Source organism: Catharus ustulatus, chromosome 14 (genome assembly GCF_009819885.2).
Source record: "Catharus ustulatus isolate bCatUst1 chromosome 14, bCatUst1.pri.v2, whole genome shotgun sequence".
In the NCBI taxonomy this organism is placed as follows: Eukaryota; Metazoa; Chordata; class Aves; order Passeriformes; family Turdidae; genus Catharus; species Catharus ustulatus.
This window is the reverse complement of record NC_046234.1, coordinates 1,898,164-1,919,964: the sequence shown is the minus strand read 5'-3', so window position 1 is coordinate 1,919,964 and position 21,801 is coordinate 1,898,164.

Here is a 21,801-nt window from a genome sequence, read left to right as displayed (position 1 = left end):
TCTTCTCTCCAGTGTGGTGACTGAGAGTGAGTGTCTGTGTGGCTGCTACTGAGTTTTCAATCTGTCACTATAATGGCTGTGTGCCATCACAAGGCTCACTGAGTGCCAAGTGTCCAGACTGCTCCCTTGTCACTGTGAAGCCTTCCTATCCCATAAACTTCCTTGTTCAGCTTCACTGTTAATTGTAATCTCACAGCACTAGAAGGCAGGATTATGTCCACCAAGGTCTGTAAAGTGGCACAGTATGGCTGTGCAGCATCCAATCCACATGTACCTATGAACTTCAAGTCGATTTCATCTGAAAAACATATATATTGCTTTAGACAGAAGAGCAAATATAGTAACTACCCACTAAGAGAGTTTCCCTAAACTCACCATAATCATGTGGATGAAATCTAATCCTGTACATAAGGTCTTCACAATCACTTCCATAATTTAAATAGGTTTATCTATGAGGGAAGTGTTGTCTGAGCTTCTGTACAGAGGGGTGAATTTCACCAAAGCCATTGCTTTCCAAATCAGACTAACAACTACAGCTGCTCCCTGACATGCAGGGACGTGCCATCTTTTAGAAGGGCTGTTACAGCTTGTATCTCAAAGGCAGAATAAGTAATGTGGGGTGACAGATGCTTTCAGAACTGTTTTTGCATTGTAGAACTTACATAGAACATACATAAATATATCTACTACCCATGCAAGAAAGACTTTATTTACACATTTCCTTCTTGTCATATTTAAATCATACCTGCACACACTTAGTCTGCTGTGTTCTGACTTTGCCAAATCCTTGTTCGCCAAACTATCTTCCCTCAGCACTGCAACATCCTAGGGGCACACAACTGAGAGAAGAAGGAAAGCCTGTTAAGTGATGAGGATACAGTGTTTATAAAAATTAAAATGTGTGCTGGGTGTTTGCGAAAGAATGAAAAAAATTCAAGAGCTGTATTGAAGTATGCTGAATAAATTTAAAATATTAAATCAGGGCCTTAATTACTATGTCTCTAATCTCATACAGTCACACTTCACTTTGAGGCAATTTGTGATTAAATAATAATACTTTAAGGCAAATAACAACACTTGGCACTTTTATAGTGCCTTTTGCCTAATTAGTTTGGGATTAGTTCCTTCGCATTGGGTATGGGGCTTTGAAGATATAAAGCGCTAAGTATCATTATGACCTGAGGATCTCAAAGCATTTTACCCTATGCATTAATTAAGCCTCAGAGCACTCCTGTGAGGTAGGTAAGTATTATTGTATGCTTCTGCATTTGGCAGGCCCGAATGGAGAGAGGCTTGGCCAGTGCTTTCAAATTTGCAGGCACACTCTGGAAGCACTGCTGTGCCCCAGCTGCTTTCCTGGGCTGGACATTCCCATGGCCCTCAGCCAGAGCAGTGCCCGCATGAGCATCCTCACATTTCACTGCAAGGCTCCTGTAGCAGACAGCTCTGCAAGGATGGCTGGGAACTCAGATCACTGCCTAGGAAAAAGCCAATAGCGTTCATTCCTACCTGCAGGAAGCCCAGTGAGAAAGCTGTCCTCAATTTCTTGGTCCAAAGAATGAAACTGAAATATTGCAACAACTCAAATCCAAGGATTTCAGTGGCGGAGTCAAACACAAAGTAATGGTCCCCACTGTTGGTCATACAGCCCTCAGACTCTCTCAAGAAATTAGTTCCTTTTATTCTGTTTGTTTCCTCCAAACACCAAAACTCAGAGGTAGCCCAGAGATCACAGGCTGTTACCAAAGCAAAAAGGCAACTTATTTCTTTTTAGTTCACCCTTTATGAAAACATAAATCAGCAATAAGAAGCTACAAAATCTTCATTATATTTATAATTAATATTGTACCTGAAGCAGTCACCCGCAGAAGAAAGAGGTATGAAAGGATTTCAACTTACTTTGATAATTAAGGGTATTTAGTGTCCTTTAAACATAAAGTCTAAAAAAGAGGAAATCCACAAACTGCCTGAATGTTCTTAGTTCAACAAAGTCTTTGAGTTGACAGCTAATAATTAATTAACAATGAATGGTGTCTTTCAGGCTGTCACAGTGATTGACACTATCATCTTCTGAAAAGTGAAAGATTTGTTAATGTGGCAGACTACCGTCTGGGAAATATTAAACCTTCTCAATTCCCACTGCTTTCAGCTAAACGCTTGACATGACAGGTTACCAGCTTGAGAAGAGGAGGAGGTGAAGAGAACAGCAGCAACCTCTGCCGGTGGAAGCTCAGTTTCCCCTCCAAGCACTCATTTCCTTCAGAGAGACATAAGAAATGAGGGAGAAAATCCAAGCGGCTGGCTCAGCAAGGCTGGCTCAGCAGGCTGGGAAGCAGGAACTCCTCCCATCACTGTGCTGCTGCCGCTCTGGTCCTGCTCAGCAGCCCGCAGAGCCTGGAGGGGCCTTGCAGATTCACTGGAAGGGCTGCTCCAGCCACCTTCCCCCCACTGGGATTACCCCACCAGCAACAGACAATGTGATACCAGAGCTATCCCTGCATTCACCGAACAAACACCAAATAGCTGTCTAGGTTAGTAACTGAGAGCTTGTTTTCAATTATAAATATTTGTTGATTTTAAAAAAATTCCTACTTTTACAGACATTGCTAAAAACTATGAAATACGTGTTCTAACTTAAAACAATTGATTAATTAGGCAGCGAAGAGATACTTAATTTTAGTAAACAAGGAATCTTGCAATCCTCACTGTTGCTGTTGGCTCCCTTAAATTCAGCTTTGTCATTCACCTTCCTCTGCCACTGGCTCTTGGCTTTCCTTGAACTTAACTCAAAGACAACTTCTGTACCAATGAGCTGTCTGTGCTTATTGTCACCATATCCTTGGTCTCACACCTGCAGCTCTGGCTTGACCCTACTGCTGCAGAGCCCTTGTTCTACAATGCCTTTATTAGCACTTTCTCCACCTCTATCCTGCTTCATGACTGTCAGCTTTTTCACAATTCAATTGCTTCACGTGTCCAGTAAGCAGGAAAAGCTTTTGTTTGCTTTCAGCCTCCTCCTCACTACCTTCCTTTCCATTTATAAGATCTCTCTTACTCTTTCTCACTTAACAAGACTCATTTTCCAAGCTTCAAACCCAGATCACCTGCATTTACACCACATCAGCTCAGTTCAGAAAAGAAAGCAGTTCCAGTAGAAATGTGGAGACCAGAATTACCTGCTCCACCAGTTTCTCTGGTATGTCTCTAACAAAGTCTGCTTTTCTGATAAAAATAAATCCACCTCCACAATTCAGTCCACACAGGCTTTTGCCAACTTTCTACCAAGAAAGGACACCAGACTTTTAGACATTTGAACATCTTATTCTTTCTCCTCCCTTCTTCCTTTTCCCATGAGGCATAGAAATTACTTTGCTTATGCCAGCTTTTAGTTCTTCAGCAATTTTTCGCATCTTAATCTCATTTCCTATTTTCCTCTGCGTCTCCTTACATTCAGCATTCCCACATTCAGTTTGTCCCTGCTCAAGAAATCTCCACAGTGATCCTGCTTGCTTCTCCACCTGCTGGTTCATCCCTACTCAGTCTTCCTTTGCTGATCCTGTCTGCATAATGCTGGGTTTTTTCCCCTGCTTTTTCACACAGGAATCAGTCAATCCTGCTGTCACATCAACATTCTTCTCTCTGGCCTTCCTAATGCCATTGTTCCCCACTACTATTCCCTCCCAAACCATGTTGCAAATACCCTTTTTTGAGTTCAAATCTTGCTGGTTTTCCCCTACCCCCTTTGGCTCTCCCTTCTCAATTATTTGTGGATTGCTCACCTTGAGTTTTAAGACTGTTCATGATTTACTGACACATCCCATTTCCTCTCATCTGCTCCCAAGATGTTGGTTCTTGCCTCCAATCAGCCCTTGGCATCAAACTTCTCCATTTTCTGCTTTTTAAAATCAGGCCTTTTTTTGCTTTCTTTTCTTCCTTCCATGTTGTCCCCTCACACAGGAAACAACCTAAAAATTATTTCATTCTGGTTCTCAAAAATTTTCCTTTCCATTAATACCTAAAAAAAATATAACAACAATAGATCATTTTTTGCTCAGATTTCTTCACCTAAAATATTGTTTCCTTATACTATTTACACTGCTGCCTACCAGGAATGTTCAAAATCCCTAAATGGATTTTCTAGTTGCTATAGAAATAGAAACACTAAATAACAAAAAGAATTTGGAACTAGAGTAGGCAAAGTACACACAATTTATACCAGTTGTTCCTTGCAGAGAAAACTCCGGAGAGCACCTGCAAATAAACTAACAACCTCACATGCCTAGCAGGCTTACACGCCAGTATTGATGATGGGATGCCCAAGCTCTATGCATTAGTTTACCATCCTCCTTCAGGTTTTATTTTCTTTATTTAGAAGAAAAAAGTCAGGGGGAGAAATAGGGAAGAACATTGCAAGATACCCCCCCAACACACAGCCCCTCCGCGGATGAAACTGGGGGAGCCTTGCATTAGGCACATTCAAACCACTGTGAGCTAACAGATGCAAAAGAACACAACAACTTGACTTCTGTGGGACTCCTGCAAGCACAGTCTGCTTAGTAAAGGCCTTAATTAACAACTTCGCAAAGGACAATGAGATTATAACAATTATTCACTGCAGGTAGCCTGTTTTTTCCTCCTCCAGTCTCCAGCATTTGCTTTAGCTTGCATTCCAGATAAATATTTTATTTTGTGCAGGCAGAAGGTTCATTATGTAAGTGACAAAGAGAAAGCATCAACTGCCATACACACAGATCCTAATGCACCTGGTTAATGTAGTTATAATATGTCACTGCAAAACATCTTGTCAGCATTTTGTAATTAAAAAGGAAAAGCTACTACAATAATAAAGGCCATGTATTTAACAGAGATAAATGTAAGATGATCTTTCAGAGCAAAAATAGACTTTACCAAAGCAAAGCCTTGATAACCTTGTCCTTCATTCTCTAGTACCCTCGAATGCTCTTTGGCCCATAAAGATCCCTTTTCCTCTCTACAACAGCACTATTCAAATAAGTAACACTGACCAATCTAGAGGGCTGCAACATTTTTCAAAGGACAAGAAGCATTTCTTTCCCATTGAGTCAGCAGGATATTTATTTCCTCATAATAAAGAGTTTTCTGAACTGCTGAGAGATTTGTCAAAACGGAGTCACAAGTGATACATTAAACAACCAGAGGGGAGAACTTGCTATTAGGCATTAAAAGAGAAAGCTGCAAGTTTACAAATAAGAATAGGACTGTGTACTTGACTTTGTAAATTCTCAGTTAATGAGAGATCAAACATGAAAGACAAACATTTAATCTAGAGTAAATTTAGTCATTTAAATCACAGTCGCTCACAATCCTTCTATTTTACACTTCATAACACACAGCAAAGGGCAACTGGCAGGGCAGGGCATAAACACGTGCCTGCTCAGTACTCTGGAACATGCTGCAGTTATTTAAATATCAGTTATCAAACCATCAGAATAGAATTTCTAGATTTTCTATTACAAAAATACCAACTCCCTGCATTGCAATCCAGCCCACGATAAAAGGCAGGTCACAGCATTGGCATCAGCACTTCCTCTGGCAAGGCAGCACCTTTCCTTTTCCAGAGACACGCCTGGCTCACAATGTGGGAAAGTCTCATTGCCTTTCTCCAGCATGATGACCCCTGGGTGGTGAAATGCAAATGCCCAGCCAGCCACAGCACCCTCAGTGGAGTTTAAGACTTACTCAGGAAAGAAGAAAAAATGGGTTTATCTTTTCACAACCCAACCACCACATCAAATCTACGCTCCAGATTGCAGCCATGAACAGGGAAAGGCACAAGTAAGTTTGGTTTCTTCCATCAGAGTATCACCTACTGTATTTTAGCAAGGCACAACATGATACGGGCAAGACTTCACTCTGATCTGACACTGCTGCTTTCTTGCTGCCATAACTCCAGAGAAACAGAATTAAGATTTGCTCATTCCTGAGCTTTTCCCACTAGCTAAACTAAGTACCTCCCTGCTCAGCCAGCCCTGTATCCAGAGTCCATGGGGGTGTTAAGCTTTTCCTGCACATGCTAAAGCCCCAGAGTCTGATCAGGATTGCACCCAGGAGCCAGCTGTCTCTGCATCCAGGGCTCGCTCCCCACCGATTATCCTGACCTTCCTTACAGACAGCACAGCACTGGGAAAGGCCTCCTGGGTCACAGGCTTTCAAAATCATAGTACTGGAAGACGCCCCAGAAGGCCATTTAGTTCATCTTTCTGTTCATTGTGAGATGAACTGTAAATATGGTATTTGCTCTTAAAGGTCTCCAGTGATGTAGACATCATCATTTCCCTGAGAGTCTCCCCTTTTTGCTGTCCTTTCCATCAGTGAGAGTTTGTGTTTTTCCTTAGTATCTAGTTTGAAGTTTTAGCTTCAGTTTAAGGGCATTACTTCCTGCCCTCTCTTCAGGGACCTGAGATATTTTTTAAAAAACACAAGTTTAAGGACAATACTGCACTTCTTATATAGAGAAAACAGTTTACGCAAGCAGAAACCTACCTTTTTCCAAATGTGACCTATTAGTCTAACTCAAATGAAAGAGTTTTTAGAATTAAAACTCTTTTTGGTTTTCAAAACAAGCACTATGTTATATGAGAACAGGATAAGGGTCTGAGTGTAGAGAGAGGAAATATAAAAGTGATTCAAACTTTAGTCCTCATATTTCCAAATGTTCAGAGATGGCAAAGACACATGCATATCTTAGTGTTGGAGAGGAAGATTAGCAATAACAGAATGGTTACCATTATTGATCTGAACAGTTTCTTTTATTCAACATTACAAAGGGACTCATCTCACCAATTCAGAGTTTCTGTCTCTGTAGTTGGATCATGCTTTCAATTATTACACAGGAACATACATAATTATCCTGCAGGCAGTCAAATTTAAGCCTTGTCTCCTTTCCTGTTCATTCTCATGTACATCCATGAGCACACAGGGTGTTCCTCTCTAATTTGGTACCCCCCAGCATAAGCAGTTCTTTATCTGTTACTGCAATCAAGGCGGGAGGATAAAACAAAGAGGAAAACCAATACCAGAGTTGAGGAGAAGCAGTCTGTGCCAAGAACATGTATTGAACGACAATACAAGGAGGAGTGTATTGGTATTTATTTCAATCTGCCCATGGCCAGAACAGCTGAATAGTCCCTATTATATGTATATTTTAAGTGGTTTATGACTTTAAAAGGGCATTGATCAGAATATATAGACTATTCAAGAAAAGATTCATCTAATATAGTATTATAATGTGGCAGTTGGAAACATTTCCCTGCTAAGGACTCCCTCTATCCTACATGCTGTAACTACTCCAGGAATATTTCCTAAATGGAATGCTTGGGGCTTTGTTTTGGTTTTATTGGAATTTCTTGTTTTGTTTTAGGTTGCAGTTTTTTGTTGGTGGTTGGATTTTTGGGTTGGGGAGAATGCTTTAATTTTTTTTTATTCTGTCATGTCTCCACAGCAGCAGAAAGTTAATCTTTACCTGACAAATGCAAAAGCTTAGACAAATCACAAACACACTATTCAGCATGTCAGGCTTACAAAGAAAGTTCTGGTTCTATCAGGTTTCCATGCCACATACAGCTGCAACATTGCCTTATATTACTAATCACTTGCAGTGTTTGTGTCTTGGGTTGTAACAGATGGTGTTTCTGAAGCATGCAAAAGCTTCAAATAGCCAAATGGTACAGCAGTTGAGATAAGGCAAAAAATCCTCCAAACAAAATACCCATCCCTACTGTGGAGGCAGGAATGTGAGCAGTGTTTAAATTATTCCTGGTCTCTGCAAGCATAGTGGATTTACAGACTCTTAACCCTAAACAGGACTAGAGTCAATCTTTCATATTTCATTACTCCACTAAATCCACACAACACCAGCTCATAGACCTGATGCACAGAAACACAAGACAAACCACAAGACAGGAAATTTCTGTTCCTGACACTTCCTAGGCCTGCGCTCCAGACTACACCACTGCAACTCAGGTGTAGCACACAGATGTTTTGGTGGCATCTCAGTTCTGATGGCAAAATGCAGTACCCTATATGCTAGGGCACGTCAAAATTCATCAGGGATGCACTGTTAATGCAATCCACTCATCTGCAGAGTGTAGTAATCTGTTCTACAGTGCCCCAATAAGCCATAATTCTCAGTGTTGAGCTGTGAGCAGGTAATTTTTAGGGAACTTCTATAAGCCTCCACCCTGGGGAACTATTTTCAGCCACGAGCTTTTTTGTCTATATGGTGACCTGGTTTAACAAACATGGAATGGATGAATGACACAAGGCACATCTTCATACCAGCACTTAACTTCCTGACATCTCTTGGCAGTTTCTCTTGTTTAACAAAGAAAGAAAGATGCTAAAGCCCAGGGCAGCTGCCAGTCAAGACCACCTAGCTTGTTTTGAGATGAAATAATAGAGACAACAGAACTAATTCCTGTCAATGCTTCCCCAGATTCAAGGCCTTCTAACAGCATTCTCAAATAATACAGTTTAAAAAACTATGACTGCCTGTTGCCTGGGGTTAATAATCATTCAACAACATAGTGTGAGTTAGGGAGAAAAAACATGCTTCTTAACTAAAAATTGTGGCTGATACTGGATCTTTTGGGACAATAAAAAGTCCTTCCCCAATTTTTATTGTTCATTCTTTATCTTTCTTTTACACTAAAAATATGAGGATGAGACAAAGATTAGTTTTCTTCATTCCATAAAAGAGAATGTTTCTTAAAAATAAGTTGGAAGAAAAGTTCTTTTTTATGAATAAAACTTTTAGAAGATACTTTGACCACTGCTCAATACCATTATGCACAATTGACTCATATTGTATTAAACACAGCTGGGATCATTTATTTCTCTATTTCTGAGGGGTTTTAGCATTGATAAACCAATCTGCCTTGCTTTTAGAACTCTTCCAACATACAGACTTCAGATTCTCTCACCACTGGCTAGTGGGTTTAATTTTATGATGATATTCATGCTGCCTTTGCTTTTAGAACTGCCTAGTTTTGTGTAAAGGATGATAGTATTTAAGCACAATGCCAGCCTGAACAGCCCTTACCACAGGTTTTTATGACCTTGACATGCACCAGCACTGACATTTATTAACAGTGACATCTGGATGATACTTTTGATGTTTCACTATCACATTTGGAACCACTGAAGAGAAAAAAATCTCACTATTACACTTAATTGAAGCAGGCCTTGTTCCACAGAGGGATGCCCAAGAACATCACTACAGAATCTTGTTACTGCAGAACTCAAAGTACAGAAAATTAATATAGTATTAAAATAGATAAAAATGTGCTTGCCTGGGACAGATGCAGAGCTAGAAATGAAACACAACATTCAGGAAGGATTCATTTAAGCACCCAAAATCCTCTTTATCTCTGTGGTAGCAAAACTCTAGTCACCTGTCCAGATAATCAGCACTTGCCTTTCTTCTCTGCATGTCAGGCCCACAAAGCAATCAGTCATTTGATGCTTCTGAGTGCTTTTAAAGCATGTGATGTTGAAAATAACATCTCCTCTCCCACAGGCCAGAATAGAGTTGAGATAAACCTCGGCACTGTGCAGGCTGGTACATGATGTAGCTCTATTTGCTTCTGCTATGCCCCAAAATAATGGAGGAAGTCCATGTGAGTGGAAAAAAATGGCTCAACATATACAGCCCACAGGGAGGCTTTCAATAAAGCCAGTACCTATTCCTACAACAGCCAGAATACTCAGGCAACACTTCTGTCAGTCATGTCCTCCACTGCTACCATTAGTGACCGAGTGGTCATATAAAACTTGGGTTGAAATCTCTCTACTTGTAGAGCTGAATGTGGAAGTAATCTTTCGCCATGGAAAGGCACCAAGTATCGGCTGGAGGTTATTGGCAGATCTGGAGGCTTTCCTATATGGCAGAATCTTGCAGCACACGTCAGCATCTTGGGAGTACCAAGTACTCCCAAGCACTAGAGATGTAAAATCACATGCTACGGGAACACAAGCTACATTCTTAATATTATTAGGCAAAATCCTGCTTAATTTCATCTCTGTTAATGGTTAAAGAAGGAAACAGCTTCTCAAAGAGGCAATCAGTCTTGCTAAAATACATGAGCATAAACTGAACCAGAGCTTCAGAAACTCACTTTACATTTTATGTAAAAATAGAAAAAGTAATATATGCAATAGACTCATTAAAATGCATATGCATTTGTGTGCAAGTTGTCTTTTTTCTCTTCCTTTCCTCCCCAGCTTGATAACTATATTGTTGATAGGAATAAAATATCAGCCTTTACTTGTACACATACCCGAGATCTCGTAAGTCATTACAACGTGTTTTTGAGATTTGCCACTTCACTGCTCTATAAAAAGCTTCCTGAAAAAGTATTAACAGATGGCCTCTTACTCTCTGAGACTGTTCGCAATACACCAGATGGCAACCTGAAAGAGAAAATCCAACTTACATTTTCAAAACTGAAAGAAATGTGACAATATCCTCACAATAAATATACAGCATGAAGGTAGCAATAAATGATCCGTTTGAAGCAAACTGGCTTTATTTAAGCAGTGAATCCAGCCCTCACTTTAAAACATATTGCAGAATGCTTCATATCCAATGCTGGAAGTAATTTCTGATGCAAGCAGAAAGTTTGCTTTAAATGAACAACAGATTTATGAGAGGCAAGGTTATTTGAAAGAGTGAAAAAATGACCCAATAGCCTTGGGCATTAAGACTTTCTTTACTGGATCCCTGGTATCTGGTTTGTGTCTGAGAACTAGTTTGTAAATTGCAGCATTTTTACTATTAGTGTTAGAAGTATTAAACCCAACTTACCAGTCAGGATCTTGTTAGGGGAAGCCAGCAATTCTTCCAGGTCCTTACTGCTTTCAAGCTTTCCAAGTCACCTGCCAGACAGCAGCTTAGCTCAGCTCACAAGACCTGGAGAGCTCTGTTAAATACAATCAGCCTTTCTCACTGTCAGTGGCTGTTCTCTCGGGCTGGGACTGCCACTTAGATGAATCAGGGTATCCTTCAGATAGAGACAGTAATCCCTTCCCCACAGCAAGTCCCACTAAAACACAAGGACCGCTGTGAAGGGGTTAGACATGTCTTCCAGCACACATCAGGAAACCAAAAAAGAGGTCTCTACTTCCACAGTATCAGCATGATGTGGCTTCTTTTCTGTATAAACTTTTGAGTTTTTGCTGCAATTTCATTAACATTGATCCAAGTTGTGATCTTATTTCTAATGCCAAAGTCACAAGGTATTCTAAAGAGATTAAAACAATTCTTAAGGGAGGGCAGGTAACTTTCCAGCTCTCTTGCACTGTGGATCATTGTAATTGTCCCTAGAAAGTTCACCTTTCACATGCAGTACACACCTGGGAATCCCACTGATTTCTTCCTCCAAAGCCTCTCCACAGAAGCACCCAGGGATTTGGCAGTGGAAACACAAATGCCTACACCTGCCCTCATGGAAATAGAGTGATCAGGTTTTAAGCAGAATTTCCTATTGAAGTCATTCCCTATTGAATATTCCATAAGCATAAAATTGCCTGTACGACAAATTATAAAACTACAAGCTAGACAGCTGTCCTACCATTGCCCATAAAAGGTAACCAATTCTATAAAACTGCTATTTATTAATAATAATATAAAATATTTATAATTATACCAGATGTATGAAAATTGTCACGGAGAGTTTTGCTCTTTGCTTTCACATTGGCAATAAGCCCATTTTCAAAAGCTATAAACAGTAATGAAATTATTCTGTGGCGATAACACAAGGACTAACATAGGACTAAAGCTGGGCTTTTTGAGACAGTGTACTACCACAGACCTAAAGGACTTTCTTTGTTAGTCCAAGACACTAAGACTGCAAGAGCAGAGCAGAGTTTCAGGCAGGAGGAGAAATCTGCTAAATTCCAGCCTACAGATTCCACCTGTAGCTGGAACAACTCATTCAGCCTAAAGCAAACATTGGCTTAGTTGCCTGCTAATATTGTACAACTTTATCATTTTCTGATTAGGCTGTAGATCCATAATGGTAAAAAGCATGCTGCACAAAAATTATCCTGCAGAACAACATGGGATAGAGCAACATCCCAATGGGAATATTATTAAAATTTTTTGAGTTCTTGTCCAAGCCACCAATTATATGCTAAAGCAGCAGTGTTTAAATAGTCTTTTATGCCAGACAAAAAAGTCTGGATCTTGATAATGCCCACTTTGCAAAGTGATAGTATCACTATATGAATAGCTCAGTGCCCACCTGGTGCTCATCCCCTTCTGAAATCTGGCCAGGCTACCACCTTCACCCTGGCCACAAAATACTAATGCACATGCCAAATTGCACTGCTGCCTCCATACAACCACCACGCTCTCTGCAAAGCCACTGGAAAAGTTCAGATACGCTACTAGGAAGGGAAGGCAATTGCATTGCTATGATCCATCTTTTTTCACATAGGTGCCAAGTTCTGCAAGGCAAGAGATGTGTCTTAGGCCACTCACTCCTTCCCGCTCGGGCTCTACTCCTACTCTGACTTACTGGTGAGCTAAATCAACAGGAGGCAGGGGAAGAAGGAAGTGTTTCTTGGTGGGTTATCATGGTGAACTGGTTTCTAGGGAATCAGACATGCACCAAAAAAGGGCAGAGCCAGCCAGCTGTGAACACCAGCCCAGGGACAGTCCCTGATGTTGGCAGCTGGCTCAGCCACAGCTCAAACCTCCCCCCTTGGTGGTTTGTACAGTGTCTAGCACTGTAAATGGGAGACCTGAAACACTGAACATTTTCTAGGAAAAAAAAACAACAAACCAGAACACAACTTAAACTAGAAATCTGCCTTTGAGTGAAGCAATGCAAATGTGCTAATCCCAGTGCCTTTCATGCAGTCACACAAGCAGAAAACTTGATTTACGTTATGAAAGAGGCTAAAAAAAGCAGAATTCCCATTATATTTCATTTCTCCAACTCATTCAGTGATCAAACGCATAAGAGTCCCTGAGTGTACCCTGCAAGCCCAGGTCTCCATTTTAAACCCGATGGAATGACAGGGTAGAACAGATGATGATGGCCTGTCACCATTCACTCTGGAGCTGGCAGGCTGGAGGGAGACCTCTGCCAATGTGCAAGCTCAAGAAACAGAGATGCCAGACTGGAAGAAATGACTGCCCTGGGCTTTTAAGAGCACTTAAACCATTCAGCCCTCTGTCAGTGACTGCTGGCTGTGAAGATCTTTTTGCTTTGCTGGTGCTAAATAGGGAGGTGTTGGTATTGCACCAAGTGGGTCAGGGCTACTGACCAGGACATAGAGATCATGGCAGTGTGAGCTGGCAGTGAAGGTGCTGTGTAGCCCAAACACTGCCTGAGAAGATAAATGAAGAAAAGGACACATCTTCACAGTCTGATCCCCATTCTAAATGTAACTATTATTAATAACATCCTTAGAAAGCTAAATACCATCCCTCAAACTTAGCTCCACGTCCTGCATGTAACATTTCCAAGGCATAATCATTTCTTCAAAACAGACACATTTAGAATAATGTATTTTGCTGCTCCAGCCCAAGAGATACCTGCATTTTCAGTTTGCAACAGGAGCCCCATGCACATGGTTTTATTTCATTAAATTTTCAGTTCAAGACACACTGGTAGTTTTTAAATGCAAACATGACTTTATATTCTCACTATTCAACAGGTTCCCGATGAGCTTATCTGTACAGATAGTACTTTTTTGGAATACTATGTTTGGTTCCACTCTTACCAGCTGTAGCATAAATCATAATATACATGCAAGTGTAAAGTGGTGTGAGGGGAGGAAGTAGGACTTGAGTAACAAGACTATCAAAACGCCTTGGTCTAGGTTTCTGTCTACAGGGAAAAAATCAACTAATACAAAAATGATGGAAACAGAGATGTCTCCTTCATAAAGACAGAGTGCATTTCTTAGGGGTGCAGTATCCAAACAGGAATCAGCATTTTAGCTGGAGACAAATGCACTAATCACAGTCATGAATACAGCTGAACTAAATGCCTCAGCAAAACCACTCAGTAATGGCATTAGTCATGATAAAGGAAATGAGTATTTTCAGGATAGGACACACTCAGAGAATACAAACAGAATCCTTTGTGCCTGCTTTTACGAAGAAATAATTCAGAGTATGTATTTGACCAACTTGCTATTAAAATGGCAGTACAGCTCAAGACTCCTTTAAAGAAATACATCTGGATGAGAAAGAGATACTCCATAAATTGCTTTTAATTGTCCAGATGACCAATTCCTCTATCACTGAGTAGAGACAGTTCGGCAGCAGAAAAAAATAGAATTGAATGATTATAGAACAATAAGGGTTATTTTAAAGTAAATCGAAACAAACAAATCTTTATGCATTCCTAAACCCGCCCTTTATTAAATAGTGACTGATCAAAGTTATAAAGAGACAACAAATAGGACTCTGAGCCTATCTATAATCTACTTTTAACCACCTCTGCTCCAGACAGTAATAGTCTCTTCCAAGCTAATTAGCTAGCCTTGTCAGGAGAAAATGCCAATGTAGCTAAAAGTGACTATATAAAGAATTAGCAATAAAAATTTCTGAAAATCAGATTTATCTTCTAAACTACATACCAAGTCAAAATGTCCAACTTACTACATAAGACCAAATGATATTAAAAGGGTGATAATTTTTCTTATTGTTTAAAATTTGGAAGCACTACTTACAACATGCTTTAATACCAAAAAAGGAATTTTAAAAAATAGAAAATAGAAGCAGTCCACTGCTCTTGTCCCATAGCTGTATGACTTATAGCTGCTGCTGACTAACCAAATGACAAGTCTTTATTTCAAATGCAAAATGAAATGTTTAGTGGCAGCTAATATCCTAGAGTTTTCAGTTTTCAGGCTCCTGTTCTTTGATGTGTTACTGACCTCTAGTCGAGAACCTCTGGAATTACAGAGCAGAGCCGCTCTCACATTGCAGATGGCATTCCAAGAACTCGTTCAAAATCCTAACAAAGCAGGGCAAAGCCAGAGGAATCCTGCCTCCTCCCAGCTGTGGTCTCGAGGAGGAAGCGATGCACAGCAGAGTTGGGCAGTGTCTGTAAGCAGGGGAAAGGTTTGTGGGCGACACTTTATACATATTATTGGGTGTTTGCATTTCCTAGCTTTTAGTTTTTATGTCTTGTTACTCATTTAAACCTCTCAGTAAAAGTGAAGTACTATTGATCTTTAATCAAGGATACAATAAATTTTGAGAAATCCAGACCTGGCTCTTCTTTTAAACTAAAAACTATGAGAAAGTTTGAAGGGAGAGGTGTAAGAGAGATGTGGGAACCTTATAAAGCCTAACTAGCACAAAAATTCCATCCTGTGCTCCCAAAACCTTGCCATGTTTACCCAACACATTCCTCAAAAGTGAACAACTGACCTTAAAACACGGAGCACCAAGAAAGTTTTATTTCCTAGCAGAAATGAAATCTTACTGATTAACACTCAGTCCCCCACTCCAGCAGGTCTCTTCAGTCCACTGGTTCTTTGGTGGCACTGGGATGGTTGTGCCACAGACTTCTGGCCCAGACTCATCAGAGAATTTTAAACACAAACTCAGCTAACACACTTCAGTGTTTTACTGACAAGGAATGTACTTACGTGCATGGCTTAATGCTTTACTAGGTCAGGCCTTCACTGTATTTGATAAAGGTAAATGAAGGATAGCGCTTATTCCTTTCACAAAGTAAATCTTAGAAGAATCCTTAGACAAACCATTCCTTATTAAGGCAGTGAAAAATTCTCATCTCATGTGCATGGCTTTATATCAGGAGGAACACTGTTGCTTTAACTGAGCAAAATTGAACAAATACAGAAGATACTTGGCTGTTTCTACCACGTATTTTCTTGGAATAGAGTAATTCCAGGCAAGAGTAGCAGTCACAGAAACAAACAACCCTCAAAAGAAATGAGGGTTTGCAAATTCTTAAAATATGAAGATCTGTTTGAAGAAAAACTCATCACAACTTCCGTGACCAGAATGCTATACCTTCAAAATAAATAGCTTTAATCTCTGCTAATCTTATTTCAGCAAAGAAAAGATAAAGCTGGTGACAAGAAAATTATTATTCCATCAAGTTCAATAAGTCAATCTATTTTTAACATCCCTGATCTCGATTTTGTTTAGTAAAAGAAGATATCCAAGTTTTCCAGCAGAGCAGATAAAGGAAAAAGATAAGTTTCCCACAGCTGCATGTAATGAGAGCTCCCGAAGTAATGGATCACATCCTTCTTACTGTGAAATATTCAAGAGTGCTCAAGTAAAAAGAATCATTTTCTTCAGCACAAGATAAAACTCACTTTGAAACCAGGAAAATATGGGAAGTACTAGGCTAGGCTGTAGGTTCAGTCAAGGATAGGTATTACACACTTCATACCTGCCAAGATTTGTCTTCTGGGAATTATGTCCTAATTCTATTACCAGGAAAATATTTCAGAAAAGGCTCTGTTCTTTAAAGCTGGAATAGCAGACACAGAGATCAAAACAAACTTTTTTCCAGACTGGTGATTAATATTTGCCCTCTTATTAGGCAATTTGTTGGGAAAAAAAAAAATAATAAAGCCCTGCTTAAAAGTCACTGCAGATCTCCTGCCAGAGGAAGCATTTTTTTGGCTGCTGCAGAGGCTGTGTAGCCTAACTTTCCTGGAAGCAGAAGTATCTGACAGCAGCAGGGCGTGAGCTGTGAGGCAGTGCAACAGAGCTTGACGGTGGCAATGAGATGGGAATGGGAACAAAAAGTTGCTGCTCCATTCCTCAGAGAAGAATGAGAAACACACAATCCCTGAGCTGGAAGGGACCCACAGGGACCATCCAGTCCAACCCCTGGCCCACTCTTCCTAGAGCACTGCAAAAAGAAATGGCCTAAACCAATTCCAGCCCTCAACACTCTGCTAATATGAATAATTACTTGTGAAACCAGATCAGAATTGGCATTTTAATGCCATAAGGAGATACACGATTTGGGATTTTCCATCACTTTACTGCTGCCAAAAGACAAAAGTTAGAAAAAAAAATCTGTTTCAGAAACGTGAATTGACACCTGTGAAATGAGTGGCTTCATTTTGATGCAGATGAACACTCCCCTTCTGAGATCAAAATTTTTTGTTTTGACTTTATTATTCTTACAAAGTAATTGCATTGTCATTTGTTATAATACCCTTTTAAATTATGTCAAAATTATGCAATATAATAAAAATTGAAATAAAGTGAAGGTCCCTGATCTTATCAAAGCAAAACTTTTCAATATAGCTGTCACCAAAACAATATCTCTACATAAGACAGTTTGATTTAATCAAATCAACACTTCCCTGACAGAAAAAAAAGAAAAAGGCTGCAGTCAGGTAACACTCAGGCAGCTCTTACAATGTCTACAGAAGATGCACAAGCAGGACTTTGTTAATGAGACTTGCAGCCAACACAGCACTGCAGCATGACCACATGTCATTTGTCCCCACCTTACCAAGCAGCCTTAGCAGAATCCAGCCCCAAGGCCTGCCAGACATTCAGTGCAGGGTGGCCATGGAGCTCAAACCATTACAGGTTTGTAACCTACAGGTAACTGCTCTGCAGTGACACAGACAGAACCTTCAGCACAAGTGTATCACATACTAGAAACTACAGACTCTGATTCTACTGTGGCATTGGGACCAAAAGAAAAGAGCAGGCATTTTGAATGCAAGGATGATGCCAGATTGAATATACTTGGGACAAAAATCACAACATACTAAAGCAGATTTTGAAAAGTCCTTCAGAAATAAATTCAAAGAACTTGTACAAACACAACATTTACAAAGTTCACAGATTTTAAACTTAAAACAAAGAAGAAAACTAGAGCAGAAACAGGAAGATCTGAGTTCCCCTAAATGTCTGCAGAAACTAAAATCAGAATTATAAATATTTCCCCTCACAATCTTGTTCTCTTTAGGTTTCTGTTCTGTTTTCTTGCTGGATCCTACTCTTTTCCAATCATGACTTATATCTGATTTTACTGTTCATTGCATCTTACTGTTCCTTTCTCTAGAAAGGAGAGTACTCTCACTCTAGTAGAGTGAGTCCTACTTCACTCTATTATCCTGCACCTACGGAAACATCTCAGACTCTGCCATTTCCTCTTGCTTAGTCAAAGCTCCATTATAGTAGGGCTTTCACACACTGCTGGATAGAAATGTTCTTCTGCTACTCAGCACTGAGACGAGTTTTATGGATAGAGGGCAAAAAGCTCTTTTTGCTGCTTCATATGGTAGATCTTGACATTGGTAGTCTATCTTCTTTCATAAGCAGAGCTCCCACAGACTTTAAAAGGAAACCTGAACATTTAGGCAGAGAAGAACATTGGAGTCAAGATCCACCCATGCAGATCTGAAGATAATTTTCATTAGCTAGGAAGTCAAACATAGAGACATAAAAAGTTTTGACAGAGTCATCTTAACTTGGTTGGGAGTTTCTGATGTGAAAAGCAAGAAGTTCTATAGCCTAGAAAACTGTAAAGCATTCAAAAACCTAGTTATCAGGAGGGCAATTCCATTCTTTATGTAGCGTTTCACATTTGAATGCTAAGTAACCACTGGAGGGGAAAAAAAAAATTACACATTCAACAAAGGAACTCAGCTGCAACTACCAGGCGCTTCCCAAGTATATGAAACTTAAGCTGTTTAATTTAAGTGCCCTGCAAGTCTGGGTGCCAACCATGACATTATAGTCCTTTTGCCACTGGGGATATTGCTGCCTATCAGAAAAAATACACATTAGCACAGGATATAAGAAACATCCCTGATATTGAACCATCAAGTCCATATCCCATCCTTCATGCTGTGGAACACTCGTTCCAGCAGGGGACTCCACTTGACCAACACAACACAGCAGCAAGTCACTAATACATATTTATCCTGCAATGCTGATTAATTAGGCAACATCTGACCAATAGCTGGGACTCTCAGCTGCCTTTGCCTGCCTCAGCACACAAACACACTTGCAACTCTCACATTAATCCAAAATGTACCCCATTTCCTCCAGCAAGCACAGGGCAAAGGGCAGGGATTCCAATCTGTTGCACAGCACAGTGTGGAGCTACAGCATTTCCATCTACTCCAGTGTGCACAGCATGCCTGAAATTAGACCCAAATCTTTGCTTTGCAATCAGCATGCCATACACATTCATGTAGTGCTACAGAGAACACCTAAACGAAGCCACCTCCATTTTTTTTTTTTTTTAAGATTCCAATTGCTTCTGCTTTGTACATAGTGTATATTTTACTTTCCTTCAAAAAGTTTGATTTTAGGGTTCTGTGGATCTATACACTTGAAAAAAAAACATCATGAGTTATGACTGACTGATGTACAACTGTTTAGGGACCAAAATTTTAAGTCCATTTCTTAATCACTGCTGTACATTAGCTTATTAACAGACGTCTGTTTATTAACTCTGCTTTGTGCCAAGTGCTTACAGCGGCAACTCTGCAGTCCCCAGTGGAGGCTCTCCATACATGTACCACAGGTAATAATTCCTGCTGAGGCAGTATCATGCTGTTCTTCCAGCTGTTCTGGTGCCATCCTGAGAAATAGGGTCAACGCTGGCATCTCATTTATTTCCTGATGCTCGGCTTGCAACCTCTTCCCTCTAGAGACAGGGCTGCTCACAAGAGCACTTTACTTTTATTGCTCCCGTTAAACTCTTTTGTTCTTCAATGGAGTCTGCTCAGCCCGGAAAGACCCACAGCTCAGGTTCTCCAGCTAAAGCAGTGTTTTGGCTTGCTTGAAAAAATGGGCCTTCTCCATTTGTCACTGCCGGATTTGCACCTCATTCACCCAGTTCCATCACACAACTAACATGGAACTTGCAAGAGCAGAGGTTTTTTACTGCTATGCCGCTTTCATCCCCAGAAACACTCTGCAGAAGGGCCCAGCTCTCTAGTTGCACTGTAAGTCCCTGCTCAGGGACTTCTGCAATTACTCAGGAATGTCCTTGCCCTGAGCTTGCAGATACATCTTGATTCACTGGCTGTCAGAGACAATTCTGTTTCATGCTCCCCCAAAAGATTACTGGATTTTGATTAAGAAAGGTCAAGGGCAGCTTTTCCCCTTCAATATAAAGAGAATGACTTGAGGAAAAAATGATCATCACCTAGCACCAGGACTTTTATCTCCACTTGAAACATTAAATTGCCTGAAGTGATGGAAGGCTTAGGGCAGGGTATGCACAGAAATGTTTCTATGCAAATAAAATCCTAAATCATTTATCTATATGCTATAATTCTACATCCCCCCAAAACTGTGGGGGCTTTTTCTGCAGATGTCTTAGCAGAACAAAACACAAAGCTCACATAGCCAAATCTCAGATAATATTCATTTGCCAGAACAATTTTAAATGCACATTGTATTACTGACCCAGCATACCAGAGATCTAGATTAATCCTTAATGCTTCAATACATTATCCAAAATAACTTCCCCAATATTTGATTTTCCTTTGAAGGAAAGTGTGTCAGAGATATAATTAGCTCTAGCTGCAGACTCCAAATCTCTGCCTAGCACTGCTCGCAGTAAAACACACCTTCAGCCCGTGTGAAATTGGTACAGCTACATTGAATCTGCTACATACAACTGAAGTACTTCACACCAGCTGAGGATCTAAGTATATATGCTTAAATGAGGAAAGAATACATTTTTACCTGGAATAATAATGCTGCAGAACACACAGGATCTCAGGCTGAGTAAAACAAATGACAAGTTCATAAGAAATACATTCTTATGATGGAGTTAAAGGCACTAAATAACCACTGTTTTTAACAGAGAATCAAATGTATGATAGGTATCCCTACATTAATTAGGAATAAAACTGTCACATGGATTTTAATGAAATAAAGTTATATCTATGGCTTCTCCAGGATATTAAAATAAATTTATCTGAGGAAGACAAGTAATGGCTGGCTTTTTGTTGTGTGAGAAATGACCCTCGTTTTTAGAATTTCAGAGGTTTATTAAAACCTTTACAAAAATACAACAAAAGACTGAATAAGGAGAAAGAGCAGCACTGGGAACACAGGACTAAACTGCCACATGCTCACCTACAAAATGGATGCTCTGACTTCTATTGCCCAGGCCCTCCCAAAGTCTTGTTGGTTAACTCCTTCTCTATCATCCATTGGTGGAGACTACTTTTTTACATCTTGATTGGAGGTCAGGTGCAGTACCAAGCCAGCCCTCCCCAAATGCCCCGACTACCCAAGGTATCTCATGGCAACAATACAAGCTGGAGGGAATGGGGACTAGGGGAGGATATATTACAGTAACATATACATCCACAAAACTTATCTTAACATACACACACTCTTCATCCTTTAATTTTGAGAGCCAACCATCACAGTACTCATCTGTAACAGTAGAAATTGGAACAGTTCATTAAGGAAGGTAGTAGGAGTTAACACCATCTGAACAAGCTCTTATTTTTTAAGGCACAAATTCTGAGACTCTCAATTACCAAGACAGAACTGCAGAAATCCAGCAGGCTGATAGAAAACAACACCAATTACTGCCCTCACATGTACCTTACTGCCATCATGTACCCTGCGGCTGTGAGCACAAAGTACAGACAGCACTTAAATAAAATACTCAGCAAAACCCTTTTTCTCAGATACAAGCTCCCAAACATATTTATCTTTATGCATTTGGTCATCTGGACATTACCTTCAGCATAGTTTAGGATAACTAATGCTCCACATACTGTGCTGCTAAATGCCACACTAAAAATTTT